General features: G+C 46.3%; 1 protein-coding gene across 37 annotated transcripts in view; it reads right to left on the reverse strand.

Moving 5' to 3' along the window:
- Positions 1-15,175, reverse strand: part of LOC138918311 (ral guanine nucleotide dissociation stimulator-like) — a 166,743-nt gene that overhangs the window by 14,463 nt on the left and 137,105 nt on the right. For 28 of the 37 annotated variants that reach the window (XR_011427517.1, XR_011427521.1, XR_011427518.1 and 25 more), the window contains one exon: positions 14,353-14,401. The exons of the other annotated variants lie outside the window; for them this stretch is intronic. The gene's annotated coding sequence lies outside the window, so the exon portion shown is untranslated. The remainder of the gene's footprint in view (positions 1-14,352; positions 14,402-15,175) is intronic. 37 annotated transcript variants of the gene reach the window in all.

Consider the following 15,175-nt stretch of genomic DNA (forward strand, 5'->3'; position numbering starts at 1 on the left):
TCCCTCCAGAGAGCTCTTCCCACCCAAAGGATGCCAGGTGCTTCTCCTCAAAGCATCCCACCTTGTATTAGAATTTTCTGTGACTTTCACAAGACCAGGGGCTCTCTGAGGGCTGCATCAGATTGAAATATTGGTCTAATCCTTGTGATCAGCATGCTTGCCCTCAAAGCAGAATTGCACACCTCGGCTTCCCAGCTGCCCAGTAAGAATTGGTCAGTTGAGGTGTGGGGCTGGAGAGCTCCTCTGGGGAAGGAAGAGGGGCCCCCTAGGCCTGTGGTGTCTTCTGGTTGCTCAAGCAATGAGGAAGTAGGCAGGAACATGCTGCCCAGCTCAGGAGCTGTGGAAAGGGCTGTCATCTGGGAGACACAGAGACCCCACACAGTGGGTGAAGCCCCACAGGCTCCTCTGTACTCCAACAGTGGCTGTCCCAGGACAACCATTCACAGGTGAGCCATAAATGTGAGTGACAGAAGGAGGGATTGTGTGAGTAGAGGGATGTTCGAGCCTGTGAGCGAGATGAACCCAAGAGAGACAGTGTGCTTGAAGAAGAGAGACACACAACAAAGAGACAGGTAGAGGCACAGATAGAGGGGATACCTGGATGGACAGAGGAAGAGTGGACAAATGGAGGGTCACAGGGAAAGCAGGAAGAACAAAGACAAGGAAGAGAAGTTGAGAGATGGGAGGAAAGAGGATGGAAGGAGAGAAGAAGGACAAACAGGCGAACAGGCAGGAGGACAGTTGGACAGATTGATACCTGGACAGATGCTTGGGTGGATAGATGGAAGGAAGGAAGGAAAGAAAGAATGGAGGGAGCGAGGGAGGGAGGAATGAAGGATAGGAGGAAGAGAGGAAGGAAGGAGTCTGAGAGGAGGGAGAACTGGGAAAATCACCTGCCCACGTTCAGAGGGTGCTTTAAAGGGAGGGTAAGGCTGAGAATACAGGACCCCTAACTCCCAGGCTTGTGTCCACCTGTCCCAATGCTGCCTGTTATTACTCGTAGAGACGGGCATATGGATGTAAAGGAAACCTTGAGCCCTACCCTCACAACACACAAAGCTCAATTCCTGGACACTTTGACCTAAAGGGGAAAGGTAAAATAATGAAACTTCTAGAAGACAACATAAGAGAACATCCTCGGGACCACAGGGTAGAAAAAACTTCTCAAAGAAGACACACACACACTCTCCATACAAGAAATATCAGTAAACTGGGATTCATTAAAATTTAGGCTTTCGGTTCATCATAAGACACATTACAAGAGGGAATTTGCAAGTCACAGGATGCGAAGAGATTGTCCCAGTTCCAATATTCAACAAAGGATTCACATGCAGAATACAGAAAGTCTTCAGCATATTTATTAGATAAAATGCAGTGAAAGAGATACATATTAATGCTGCTTATTTTAATGAGCCACATTTATTTTACAAGGACAGTGAACAAAGCAATCTGAAAAGCAGGGGGTGGAAAACGAACAGTAGATAAACAGAATCCCAGGAGGGTTTGGAAAAAGCAAGAGAAGCCCCTTACATAACAGTTCATTGGCCTTAGAAAAGGAAAGTACTACTGGATTCTGTTAGGAAGTCAGAAAGATTGAAATATCTAGTGGCTTCAGTGGAAAAATAAGATAGGAAAAAATAACTATGATAGTTATTTGATTTTCCTCCAAATGACTTTATCCCTTAGAGAGCAAGGCACTTTCCTTTTCAATCATCAACACATCAAAGTTTAATTTCCCTCCATTTAGCCTTTTTCGTGGCCATAGGTTAGAAGCAGCAAAGGGGCTGGGCAGGCTGAACCAGTCTGCAGACATACTCTGTCCTGTTCCACACTGGCTCACACACGTGCAAAGTGGTCGCTTCTCACAGGGGAAAAGCCTGCAGGGCTGAGGGGCAGCCACCCCTTGGACCCTGTTTGTTAGTACCATTGGAAATTTCTCCTGAGTCCCTACTCAAAAAGGAAGTGGGTGGGGGGTAGAATAAGAAGGCCATATATTTGAAGGAAATAGGAGAAAATATTTCATTGTGAAAGTAATAAATGTTGCTTTTCAGAAGTCATGTGTATGTTGACAGTCTATGTCTTAAGGTACCATAATGAAACAATGTACACCTCATCTTCTCCCTCTTTTATCTGAGCATTAGGTTAAAATCCATGAAATTCCTAAGCTTAAAAAAACACACAAAAATCACAAGGAAAGTTTTGGAGGTCATGGATGTGTTCAGCACTTGGTTGTGGGGATGATATGATGGGTGTATGCATATGTCCAAACTAATCAATACACATATAGAAAACGTGTGCATTTTTTGTCTATTACTCATACCTCAACAGAGCTAAAAATTCAAATAAATTCCTAAGTTTACTTTTTGAGGGTGTATAAAAGTCAAAATTTCTAATAAAATTCAGATTCTTAATTTCTGAACATAAATAGCATTCCTGCTTTGATGGGCGACCCCACGACTCTCAAAAAAATCAAGAGCAATTGCTACTGTCAATCTCAGTGGAAGTTATTTTCAACACCTCACCCCCTTATTTACACCTCATTATTTAAAAACCAAGGAAATAGTCTTCAGCTTTTAAAATGAAGGAGTAAATGAGTCAGCTTGACATTATACTTTATTCAAGATTTAATGTTAAATAAAGGAAATAACTGAGCACGAGCAGAATCCCTTCCATAACTCATCTTTTCTCCTATGCTGATAATAAAAATGACACTCTACTTAAACATAGTTTGCATGATATATTCTCAAGTAAATTTACTTCACTGCTGGATATTTTATTTTGAGATTCTTATTCAATTTCTTCATATTTATCTATAAAACTTATTTGGCGTCTTTCATCTTTTTACCATTTTCATCTTTTTAACTTTCGAAGGTTTAACTTTCCAAGAGACGATTTTTTAATGACGAGCTAACTGATGAATTTGTGCACCGACTGTTTTTTTGAGACTGAATATACAAATGGACAAAGGCCAGAGCATTTATGACAGTATAACTCTGACCCCCAACGTGGGAAGCAAACATCCCAAGAAGCCAAATCACAGCCCCTGCAGCATTCAGCACAGAACAGTCAGCACTTGGTCAGTAACTGCCAGTTTCCAAAACTCTCGTTCTGCTTTCAACACAGGACCGCCAGAGAAAGCCACATATGCTCCCTAAACCATCACATAGGGTGCCTGCCTTCTACTTAGTGAGCTCCGGCTTCCCCGTGTCAACAACTTCCAATCAGGCCACCCCTCCCCCACTCTCCTGAACTCTGCCACCCTCTCCCCTCCCTTTCCCTTCTCTCCTCTTCTTGTGCATGCAACAATCCTCTCCTGTCGCATTACAGTCTCTGCAATATTTTTAACGTGTGATAGAGCAGCTCCTCCCTCAGAGTTCTTCCTGGTCCATATTTTCCTAGCTTAGCTTATGTGTTTATTTTTTCCATGTAGGATCATTTATCTAACTCAACATAAAAGCTCGTTAAAATTTTTATTGGCATTGTATTCAATTTATAAAGTAATGGGACTGACCATTTAATGAAACTTCCTAACTTAAAACATAGACTGACTTTCCATTTGCCAACTATTTTTAATTGAAATTTATAGTGTGATCGTTGTAGATTCTACACTGCTGTAAGGAATAACTCCAAAAGTTCCAGTGTACACTTTACCCAGTTCCTTACAATGATAACATTCTGCAAAACTATAGGACGATACCACAGCCAGCTTGTTGGCATTGATGCAATCCACTATCTTATTCAGATTTCTCCAGTTTTACTTGTACTAATTTGTTCCTGTGTATTTAGTTCTGTACAATTTTATCAGATGTGCAAGTTTGTGTATCCATCACAGCTAAAATAATGATCAGTTTTATCACTACAAGGTATTCTTGTATTGCCTATTAAAAAATCAATGGATGTTATTTTTTAGAGCAGTTTTACATTTACAGCAAAATTTAATGAAATACACAGTGTTCTCATATAGTCCTTGCCCCCACATGTGCATAACCTTTCTGTTGTCAATATCCCTCATCAGAGTAGTATACTTTTCACAATTGATGAACATACATAGGCACATCATTATCACTCAAAGTCCATAATTTACATTAAGGTTCACTCTTGGTGTCAGAGATCACTAGGGTATAACTCTGTGGTCCATTTCTGGATTCTCTACTCTGTTCCATTGATTTATGTAGCTGTCCTACAATGAAAATGATGATGCTGTGATTACAGTATGTACAAGGCAATACTAAATATTGTTAAAGTGTTTACTGCCGCATTATTCTTCCTGTCATGATTGTTTTAGCTACTCTCAGCTATGTGCCTTTCTATATAAATTTTAGAAAAAGGTGTCTCTGTCTACAAACTGTGGTGGAATTTTTATTAGAATAATATTAGACCTATAGATCAATTTGGGGATAATTGAGACCTGTACTCATTATTCTATCCAGTAACATGGTGAGGACTGCAGAATTCTCAGCACATAACAACTCCTTCCAAACCCCCACACCAGGAGGAGACTCAACCAGACTCTGGCGTGGCTTCTAGCTGCATGAGTCTGTGTAACCGGAATGACTCCAGCCCACCATTAAAATGCCTTCCTGAGAGCTCAAAGCTGACAGAAAAATTTGCTATTTATTTTAGTCAACACCCAATTATAGGCCTCTGATCCCCCTTCTTAGAGTATTTACTAAAGAGGGCTTACAACTGTAGATATGTATCTCTCACAATTCTCTAAAGGACCTAAGAGCCACTCCTTTGAAATACGATCATTAAGACAGATAGAGCCTCTTTCTCTCAACTTCTGAGTGAGGATAGAATCCTAACTTTGATAACTGCAAAGTAACGAACACAGTGGGTCTAATCACAGTTACGCTGACCAACCTTTGTACTTTTTCACTTCTTTGACTCTACTGAGCCCCTGAACCCTGCTCCTTCATTCCCTCTTTAAAATTCTAGATTCACCTCCGTACAAATCTGAGCGCAGCTCAGCTTCTGTCAGCTGTTACTGAATAAAATCTGCTTTCACCACTTTAACTAATTTCTGCTGCATTTGTCTTTGACAATAGTAAGGCTCTCAATTTATTTGCATCTTCTTTAATCACTGTAATCGGTATTTTATAATTTTCAGCATCAGATCCTGTACACATGTTCTTGAATTTATGCCTGAATATTTCATGTTCTTCGGAGTGGTTTTAAATAATACAGCATTTTCAAGTTTATCATCTGCAGGTTCATCATTAGTTGTAGAAATAAAATTGTCTTTTGTGTGTTGATCTTGTACTTTGTACTTGGTGAACTTTTTGTACTCACGTATTAGTTCTGATTTTTTTTTTTTTTTTTTGGAGATTCCCAGAGTTTTTTTACACAGACAACAATGAAACTAGGAATGGTTACATTTTTTCCTTTCTAAACTCTATGGCTTTTATTTCCTTTACTTCTGTTATTGCCAGAAGCTTCAGTATTTTGTTGAATAAGAGTAGTGAAAGTGGTATTCCTTTCCTTGTTCCTTATTGTGGGGAGAATCATTTAGTGTTTCCCTGTTAAGCATGAAGTCAACTGTGCATTTTCTGTAGATGACCTTCAACAAGTGAAAGTAGTTTCCATCTATTTCAAACTTGCTAGAAAATTTTATGACAAACAGGAGTTGGATTGTATCAAATGTTCTCTCTACATCTCTTGCTTATTAACAAGTCTTGCCCTTAAACAAATAGACAGCCAGTTATTTCTCTGGCAAAAATTGGTTTATCTGGGATTAGCGAAGAATAGCCATTTGGAGTGTGCAACCATGGCAAGCCATGCAGGAGCACCCAGCAAGGAAGAGAGGAGAAGCTCTTTTATCTCAGAGTGGGGAAAACTGTGGGGGCTATTGGACACAGTCTTGAGGGCAGTGGCTTTTCATCGGCAGAGTTGTGACTGTCTCTCCTTGGGTTAGTTTCTGACTGGTCAGGAAGAGAAAGTCTTTATTCTTCCTGTTGCACTGCGCCTTTGACATAGGGCATGAGAACTCCCTCTATTAGCCTTCCAACACTATTTCAACTACGTTTCCGTTTATTAACTTTCACATGTCCCCATTTTGATTTCGATCTTTCTCTGAAAGCACTGTTGATCTGCAGTCAGATTTTTCCAGTTTCAGTAGCCTCTCGTCCCTCGATGCCAGGAAGGAGCTTCTCTGGGAGTCATGTCCCAGGTTGGAGGAAAAACACACAGATTGGAAACCTATTGTGGCCACATTTGAGGAACACGGAGTGAGAGGAGGGAGAACTCTCTGGCACTTTTTACCTGAAGTTTGCATGTTATCAAGATCAGAGGCATTGGAGATGATCTGAAGTGTCATGTCATCCTCAAAGGTTTGGCAGACAAACTTCCAACAGACCTGGTCCAGACACCTTGGAAACCTTCGCATCAGATACTGTCTGCTTCCATTTGGAGAAATCTTTATTTTTAAGTCACCAAATGATGTGCAGTTCCCCCCAGAGTTTGTGCTTTCTTCAGGTGTGTCGCATGAATCCAAGTCTTGAGTTTTGTGGCAAAAAGCTTGGCTAGCAGCGCCCGATTGAGGAAAATACTATCATCTTGGTTGAGTTTTGTTAGTTTGAAATTTTTGGTAAGTTGTTCCTTGTTTTCAAGTTGTTAAATTTATGAGAATGGAGCTGTTTATATTATTTTCAATGGCTGAAGAACCTGCAGTGATCTATCCCTCTAGTGTGTCTCAGGCCTTTGAGGGTGAAGAGGCTTCCCCAAAGCTTCTTGAGGCAGAACCCTGTTTGCTGTTGGCCCCTAACAGCTTGAGTGCATCTGGGTTGGGGAGGAGACAGAGACTTCCAAGAACAAGTTGTTTCTTCTTGAAGGAATGCTGAAGATGCCCAAAGTATGGTACTTTGACATACAAATTATTTGGAGCCAAAAGCAATCGAGAGCCAGCAGATGCAGGAAAAACTCTTGATCTCCACCTTGACTGCTTTAAATGAAGGATAGACTTCCTCTTTGGAAAGGAAATTTATGTTTCTAAAGGAAATTTCCATTAGTAAAAGCATCGGCACCAGAAAGAGAATGACTCTTAGAGAATTTTTTTTTGAGGAAGATTAGCCCTGAGCTAACATTCCCCACCAACCCTCCTCTTTTTGCTTAAAAAGATAGGCCCTGAGCTAACATCCATGCTCATCCTCCTCTACTTTATACGTGGGATGCCTGCCACAGCATGGCTTGATAAGTGTTGTGTAGGTCCGCACCTGGGATCTGAACTGGTGAACCCCAGGCCATCAAAGCAGAATGTGTGAATTTAACCCGTGTGCCACCAGGCCAGCCCCTACAGAATTTTTTTTTTTTTGAGAAAGATTAGCCCTGAGCTAACTGCTGCCAATCCTCCTCTTTTTGCTGAGGAAGACTGGCCCTGAGCTAGCATCCACGCCCATCTTCCTCTGCTTTATGTGTGGGACACCTGCCACAGCCTGGCGTGCCAAGTAGTGCCATGTCTGCACCTGGGATCAGAACCGGCGAACCCCAGGCCACCAAAGTGGAATGTGCACACTTAACCAGTGAACCATCAGGCCAACCCCTAGAGAATTTTTTTAACTGAGAGATTTATCTGCATAACAAGGCAAGCTTTATTTATTATACATTTTCTCCCCTCATCTTCCCATAATTTTCCTTCAGCCACTTCCTGCTGCTGCTCACCCAGATGGCTTCCTGCTTCCAAGCTCCCCCATGTGCACTCAGTGTGGACTGGACTTGCAACTGGCAGCTGGTGTGGAGCTGCCTGCTCGAGGGCTGCAGAGCACCATCCTAAGTCTCATCCCCAGCATGACCTACCTGGCCAGCAATACTCAGGATCTGCCACCACTGCACAGGATTGGGGCCGCGGCACTGATGGTTCAGATTGTGGGCAGGAAAAACTCTTGATCTCCACCTCCAGCCCAATTCCCACTCACTTTTGTTGACCACATGCCTGTGCTGTTTGCAGATGGTACAGATTTAAAAGAGAAGTCATATCCTGCTATTAAAGTGGAACTGTTGGACTGACTTGAGGGATTTTTCAACACCTGTAAAACTAAAGAGAAGCTGGGAGAATTATCAGAAGAGTTCTACAAAAATGAACTACTATCGATTGAAATGTTGAATATACATGTCCCTGCAGTTGCTAAATTGAGACGTCTTTTAGACAGTTCTCCTAGGGAAGATTTACTAGACATTCTGACATCACTTATCCAAACAAGCAACAGAAATGCTCCAAATTTTAGATACTGTGACTCTGGAGGAACTGTCCAAGATGATGATACCACTGCTGGTGAAACAAATGCAAGAATTGAAATTGCTTTAAAAAGACAGAAAACTTGGGGCTGGCCTGGTGGCACAGTGGTTAGGTTTACATGTTCTCCCTCAGTGGCCTGGAGTTTGCCGGTTCAGATCCTGGGTGCAGACCTATGCACCACTCATGAAGACATTTTGTGGCAGGAGTCCCACATATAATGTAGAGGAAGGTGGGCATGGATGTTAGCACAGGGCCAGTCTTCCTCAGCAAAAAGAGGAGGATTGGTGGTAGATGTTAGTCAGGGCTAATCTTCCTCAAAAAAAAAAAAAAAATTATAACAATAAAACAGAAAAAGCGAGAAAGATGATAATAAATGCATTATATGAATACGCCTCAATAGGATTTCACACATCCTAGGTACTTTATTTTCTGGCACATTGTTATGGGATGTCATGCAGGTGATTTCGACATATCCTGTGTGTTTTCCATGCGTGTCCGACACCTGATTCTGGCGTGTCCGGCAGGTAGTTTCAGTGAATCAGGCACCTGGTTCCGGCGTATCCAACAGGTGGTCCCGGCATGTCTGGTAGGCGATTCCAGCACATGTGACATGTGGTTCCGGCGTATGCGGCAGGGGATTTCGACGTGTCCGGCAGGTGGTTCCAGCATGTCCAGCACCTGGTTCTGGCATGTTTTGCAGGTGGTTCCGTCATGTCGGCACCTGGTTTTGGCATGTGCGACACCTGTGTCTGGTGTATCTGGCAGGTGGTACTCACAAGACTGGCAGGTGGTTCACATGTGTCTGGCACCTGGTTTTGGCATGTGCGACACCTGCGTCTGGTGTATCCGGCAAGTGGTTCTCACAAGACTGACAGGTGGTTCAGCTGTGTCAAGCAGGTGGTTCTGGCATTTCAGGCACCTGGTTCTGGCCTCTGCTGTACCTGTTTCTGGTGTATCCATCACATGGTTCCAGCGTGGCTGGCACATGGTTCTGGCATATTCGGCAGGTGGCTTCAGCGTACTGGGTGCCTGGTTCCGGCGTATCTGACAGTGGGTTCCATGGTTTCTGGCAGGTGGTTCCTGCGTGTCTGGCATGTGGTTCCGGTACGCTCTGAATGTGGTTCCAGCGTGTCCATCAGGTGGCTACCATGTGTCCAGGACCTGATTCCATCGTGTGCGGTTGGTACTTTCAGAGTGTCCAGGTGTTGGTTCCAGCATGTCTGGCCGTTGGTTCCCGCATGTCCAGGGGTGATTCCGGTGTGTCCGGCAGGTTGTTCCGGCCTTTTCCAGAAATTGCTTCTGGTGTACCCAGGACCTGGTTCTGGTGTATCCGGCAGGTGATTTTGGCGTGTCCAGCAGGTTGTTCCAATGTGTTATGCTGGTGGTTCCGGCCTCCATGGCAGGTGTTTGTGGCATGTCTGGCACCTGATTCTGGCGTATACGGCAGGTGGCCTCAGGGTATCTGGTACCTGGGTGCGGCACATCCAACAGATGGTTCCGAAGTGTCTGGCAGGTGGTTCCGAAGTGTCTAGCATGTGGTTCTAGTACGTTCGGAAGATGGCTCAGGCGTGACCGTTGGGTGCTTCAGGCATGTGCGGGAGTTGGTTCTGGCGTGTCAGAGTCATGGTCCCAGCATGTCCGTCATTTGGTTCCAGGTGGTTCTGGCTTGTCTGGTGGGTGCTTCCAGTGTGTCTGGCGGGTCGTTCTGGCATGTCTGTGTGGTGGTTCCAGAGTGTGTGGCGGGTGGTTACGGCATGTCTACCAGGTTTTTCCAGCATCCAAGGTGCCTGGTTCCAGCGTATCAGGCAGGTGATTTTGGCGTGTCCAGCAGGTGGTTCAGGTCAGTCCGGGAGATGGTTCCGGCGTGTCCAACATGTGGTTCTGGCATATCTGAGAGGTGGCTCCGGTGTGTCCGGCAGGTGGTCCCGTTCTGTCTGGCACATGGTTACGGGGTATCATGCAGGTGATTTCAACGTGCCCAGTCGGTTGTCGAGGCCTGTCTGACACCTGGTTCTTGTGTGCCTGGCAGGTAGTTTCAGTGAATCAGGCACCTGGTTCTGGCATATCCAACAGGTGGTCCCGGCATGTCTGGTATGTGATTCCTGCCTGTGCAGCACATGGTTCCGGCGTATCCGGCAGGTGATTTCGACGTGAGCGGCAGGTGGTTCCAGCATGTCAGGCACCTGGTTCTGGCATGTCTTGCAGGTGACTCACTCGTGTCTGGGACTTGCTTCTGGCATTTCTTTAAGGTGGTTCATTCATGTCCAGCACCTGGTTTTGGTGTGTGCAACACCTGTTTCTGGAGTTCTTGGCAGGTGGTTCTCACAAGACTGGCAGGTGCTTCAGGCGTGTCCAGCAGGTGGTTCTGGCATGTCGGGCACCTGATTCTGGTGTGCCCAGCATGTGGTTCCAGACTGTCTGTCAAGTGGTTCAAGCTGGTCTAGCAGGTGTTTCAGGTGTGTCCAGCAGCTGTTTCAGGTGTGTCCGGCACCTGGTTCTGGCCTGTGCTGGACCTGTTTCTGGTGTATCCGTCACATGGTTCCAGCGTGTCTGGCACATGGTTCTGGCATATTCGGTAGGTGGCTTCAGCACACTGGGAGCCTGGTTCCGGTGTATCTGACAGTTGGTTCCATGGTGTCTGGCAGGTGGTTCCTGTGTGTCTGGCATATGGTTCTGGTACATTCGAAAGGTGGTTCCGGCATGTCCAGCAGGTTGCAACAGTGTGTCTGGGACCTGATTCCATCCTGTCCGGTTGATGCTTTCAGAGTGTCCTGGCTTTGGTTCCGGCCTGTCTTGCAATTAGTTCCCACATGTCCGGTGGGTGATTCTGGCGTGTCTGGCAGATTTTCCAGCCTTTTCCAGAAATTGGTACTGGCGTATCCAGGACCTGGTTCCGGTGTATCTGGCAGGTGATTTTGGCGTATCCAGCCGGTTGTTCTGGTGTGTTAGGATGGTGGTTCCAGCTTGTGTGGCAGGTGTTTGTGGCGTGTCTGGCACCTGGTTCTGGCGTATTTGGGAGGTGGTTTCAGTGTATCTGGTACTTGGTTCTGGGATATCCAACAGGTGGTTCCGAAGTATGTGGCATGTGGTTCTGGTAGGTTCAGAAGACGGTTCCAGCCTTTCCGTTAGGTGCTTCCAGCATGTCTGGAAGTTGGTTCTGGTGTGTCAGACTCATGTTTCCAGTGTGTCCAGTGGGTGGTTCCAGGTGGATCTGGTGTGTCCGGTGGGTGCTTCCGGTGAGTCTGCTGGGTCGTTATGGGATGTCTGTGTGGTGGTTCCAGAGTGTTCGGCGGGTGCTTTCGGCATGGCTGTCGGGTTTTTCCAGCCTCTAAGGTGCCTGGTTCAACCATATCCAGCAGGTGAGTTCTTTCTCAGCTTCCTAAAGAGCTGGAAGCAAGACAGTTTGTGGCTTGTCTCCGCTTGAGGGACGGAGGCAGTGCTTTGTGCCATCCACCTCTCAAGCAATATACGGCATGGTTGAGAGCAAATGGGCCTTTCTGACATAGGGGTTTTCTGACACTCTCTCCACGAATGCACAAGGACAGTTGGTTAAAAGCCTCTTGTCTCTATCCTCCTAAGCTTGTGGAATCACAATCATTTGGGCCTTGGCCCAATTGCTTAAGGGGAAGATGTAGCCATTACCCCTGAGCCGGCTTGGCAAGAGGGAAATGTGGCAGAAGCAGAAGTTCTAAAGCAGCGAGTTAAGGGCTGGGAGGAAATGGCGTTCAGCTGCCTGTGTATGAGAGGTTCCCAATATGCTGTAAGAGCACTGTGGAAAGTGACTTCTTTCTCAGCTTCCTAAAGAGCTGGAAGCAAGATGGTTTGTGCCTTGTCTCCCCTTGAGGGATGGAGGCAGTGCTTTGTGCCTTCCACCTCTAGAGCAATGTAGGGCACGGCTGAGAGCAAAGGGGCCTTTCTTCCATAGGTGCTTTCTGACACTCTCTCCTCCAGTGCACAAAAGCGGTGGTTAAAAGCCTATTGTCTCTCTCCTCCTAAGCATGTGGATGCACAATCATTCGGGCCTCAGCCTCCTTGCTTAAGGAGAAGATGTAGGCATTTTGTCTGAGCCGGGCTGGCAAGATGGAAATGCCCCAAAAGCAGAAGTTCTAAAGCAATGAGTTAAGGGCTCCAAATAAACAGCATTTCAGGTGCCTTTGTATGAGATGTTCAAGGTACACTATAAGAACAGTGTGGCAAGTGAGTTCTTTCTCAGCTTCCCAAAGAGCTGGAAGCAAGATGGATTATTGCTCATCTCCCCTTGAGGGTTGGAGGCAGTGTTTTGTGCCTTGCAATTTTAGGGCAATGTAGGACTCTGCTGAGCAAACTTGGCCTTTCTTCCATAGCTGCTTTGTGAACACTCTCTCCACCCATGCACAAGGGCGGCATGAGAGGTTGCCAGTATGCTGTAAGAGCACTGTGGGAAGCAAGTTTTTCTTAACTTCCAAAGAGTGGTTGGTTAAAATCCTATTGTCTCTCTCCTCCTAAGCATGTGGAAGGACAATCTTTCGTGCCTCGGCCGAATGATTCGGGCGGGACTTGTGTGACCCACCTGCCTTAAATGCTGGAACCAACTGTTGGACACTTCAGAAGCATCATCTGGAAACGGTGGAACCACCCACCGCAGATGTGAGAATCAGGTCCACAACGTGCCAGAAGCACCTGCAGGACACACCAGAACCATCTGACTCTAACGCCAAAATCACCTGCCGGATACACAAGAACCACTTGATGGACGCTCCAGAATCACATGACGGGCATGAAAGAACCATCTCTCAGAGTGCCAGAACCATGTGCTGGAAATGCCGGAACCACATCACTGACAGACATGAACCACCTGCTGGACACGCCTGAACCACCTGCTTCACTCGCCGGAACCACCTTCTGGACAAGCCAAAATCACCTGCCGGATAACCTGGAACCAGGCCCCTTAGAAACCGGAAAAAGCCAACAGACATGCCAGAAGCACCTGCCGCACACCTGGAACCACCATACAGACATGCCTGAATGACCCGCCATACACACCAGAAGCACCCACCAGACACGCCAGAACCACCTGGAACCACCCGCCGGACACACTGGAACCATGACACTGACACGCCAGAACCACCTTGCAGACATGCCAGAAGCACCCAAAGGACATGCTGGAACCATCTTCCGAACGTACCAGAACCACATGCCAGACACACAGGAACCACCTGTCACACACTTCGCAACCACCTGTTGGATATGCCGAGACCATGTGCCAGATACACTGAAACCACCTCCCGAATACGGCAGAACCAGGTGCTGGCCATGCCACAAACACCTGCCAGACAAGCCGGAACCACCAGCCTAACACGCCAGCACAACCTGCCGGACATGCCAAAATCACCTGCTGGATAAACCGGAACCAGGTCCTGGATATGCCAGAACCAATTTCCAGAAACGGCCAGAGCAACCTGCCAGACAGCCTGGAATCCCCCGCCAGGCATGCGGAAACCAACTGTCAAACACGCCAGAACCAACACCTGGACACACTGAATGCACCAACCACACACGAAGGAATCAGGTTCCGGACACATGGTAGCCACCAGTCGGACACGCTGGAACCACCTTCAGAACATACTGGAACCATATGCCAGACACACAGGAACTACCTGCCAGACACCACAGAACCAATGGTCAGATACGATGGAACCAGGCGCCCAGTACGCTGAAGCCACCTGCTGAACACGCCCAAACACTGTGCTGGACATGCCAGATCCATATGATGGATACATCAGAAACAGGTCCAGCACAGGCCAGAACCAGGTTCCAGAAACAGCTGAAACAGCGGCTGGACACACCTGAACCACCTGTTAGACCAGCCTGAACCACTAGATGGAGAATCCTGAACCACATGCCAGGCACACTGTAACCAGATGCCCGACACACCAGAACCACCTTCTGGACACGTCTGAACCACCTACAAGTCTTGTGAGAACCACCTGCCGGATACACCAGATACAGGTGTCGCACACACCGAAACCAGGTGATGGACATGACTGACCACCTGCAAGACATGCCAGAACCAGACATGCCAGATGGGGAAGAGGTGATTTTGGGGGAGAGGAGCTTTGTAGATTTCTCACTTGGGCACTTACCTGTTTTGTTCTCCATCCAGGTTTTTCTGGGAGCAAGTTCTTGAGAAACCTATAATGAAAAGTATGAGCTATCTACATAGGGAGAACTCAGACTTCGTTCAGCAATTCCCTGGGTGTCTGGAGACTCGATAGAATACTTTTTTCTTTTTCCATTGCCAACACCCATGCCCATTCAGGCCTATGTGAGTTTTTACAATGCTCCTCCAACTGGTCTCCAAGCCTCCAGCGTGCCTCATTTCTCTTCATCGTAGAGGACAATAGCAGATCAATGTTTCTGAGGCATGGCTCCACCAGTGCCCTCTCTGATGTGGAAACCTTCCTCTCACTGCCTACCTGATAGACTCCAACTCTCTGCCTTAGCACTCAAGGGCCCCTCCGCCTTTCATGTATCCCACAGTCCTGCCAAACCGAACAGTACCCACTACCCAAAAACACACATTGCATTCTTCTCTTTTACCTCTGCCTGATCAGATGATGGACTTGAAACAAAGCCATCATTTGCTAGTTAAGTGACTTTTGCACAGGTCATTTCACCTCCCTGACCCTCAGTTTCTGCATATATAAGTGATGAATATTAAGATTCACCTCATATTGTTCTTATAAAGAATTAAAATTGACTTAGAGAGCATATGCAAAAACAGTTGGCTCCCTGCCTGACATGCTGCAGTCACCAATAATTATTCGGATCTAAATATTGGCTCATGCCATGCCCTGCTTCTTTTCCTATTAAAACCTTATCCTTCAAAAATCGGTGTGTACCCTTTCTTGAAAACCAGCCCAAGGTGTAAACTGAAGTTCATTTTCCTAAGCTGCTCAGTAACAT

This window comes from Equus caballus, chromosome 17 (genome assembly GCF_041296265.1).
Source record: "Equus caballus isolate H_3958 breed thoroughbred chromosome 17, TB-T2T, whole genome shotgun sequence".
NCBI lineage: Eukaryota > Metazoa > Chordata > Mammalia > Perissodactyla > Equidae > Equus > Equus caballus.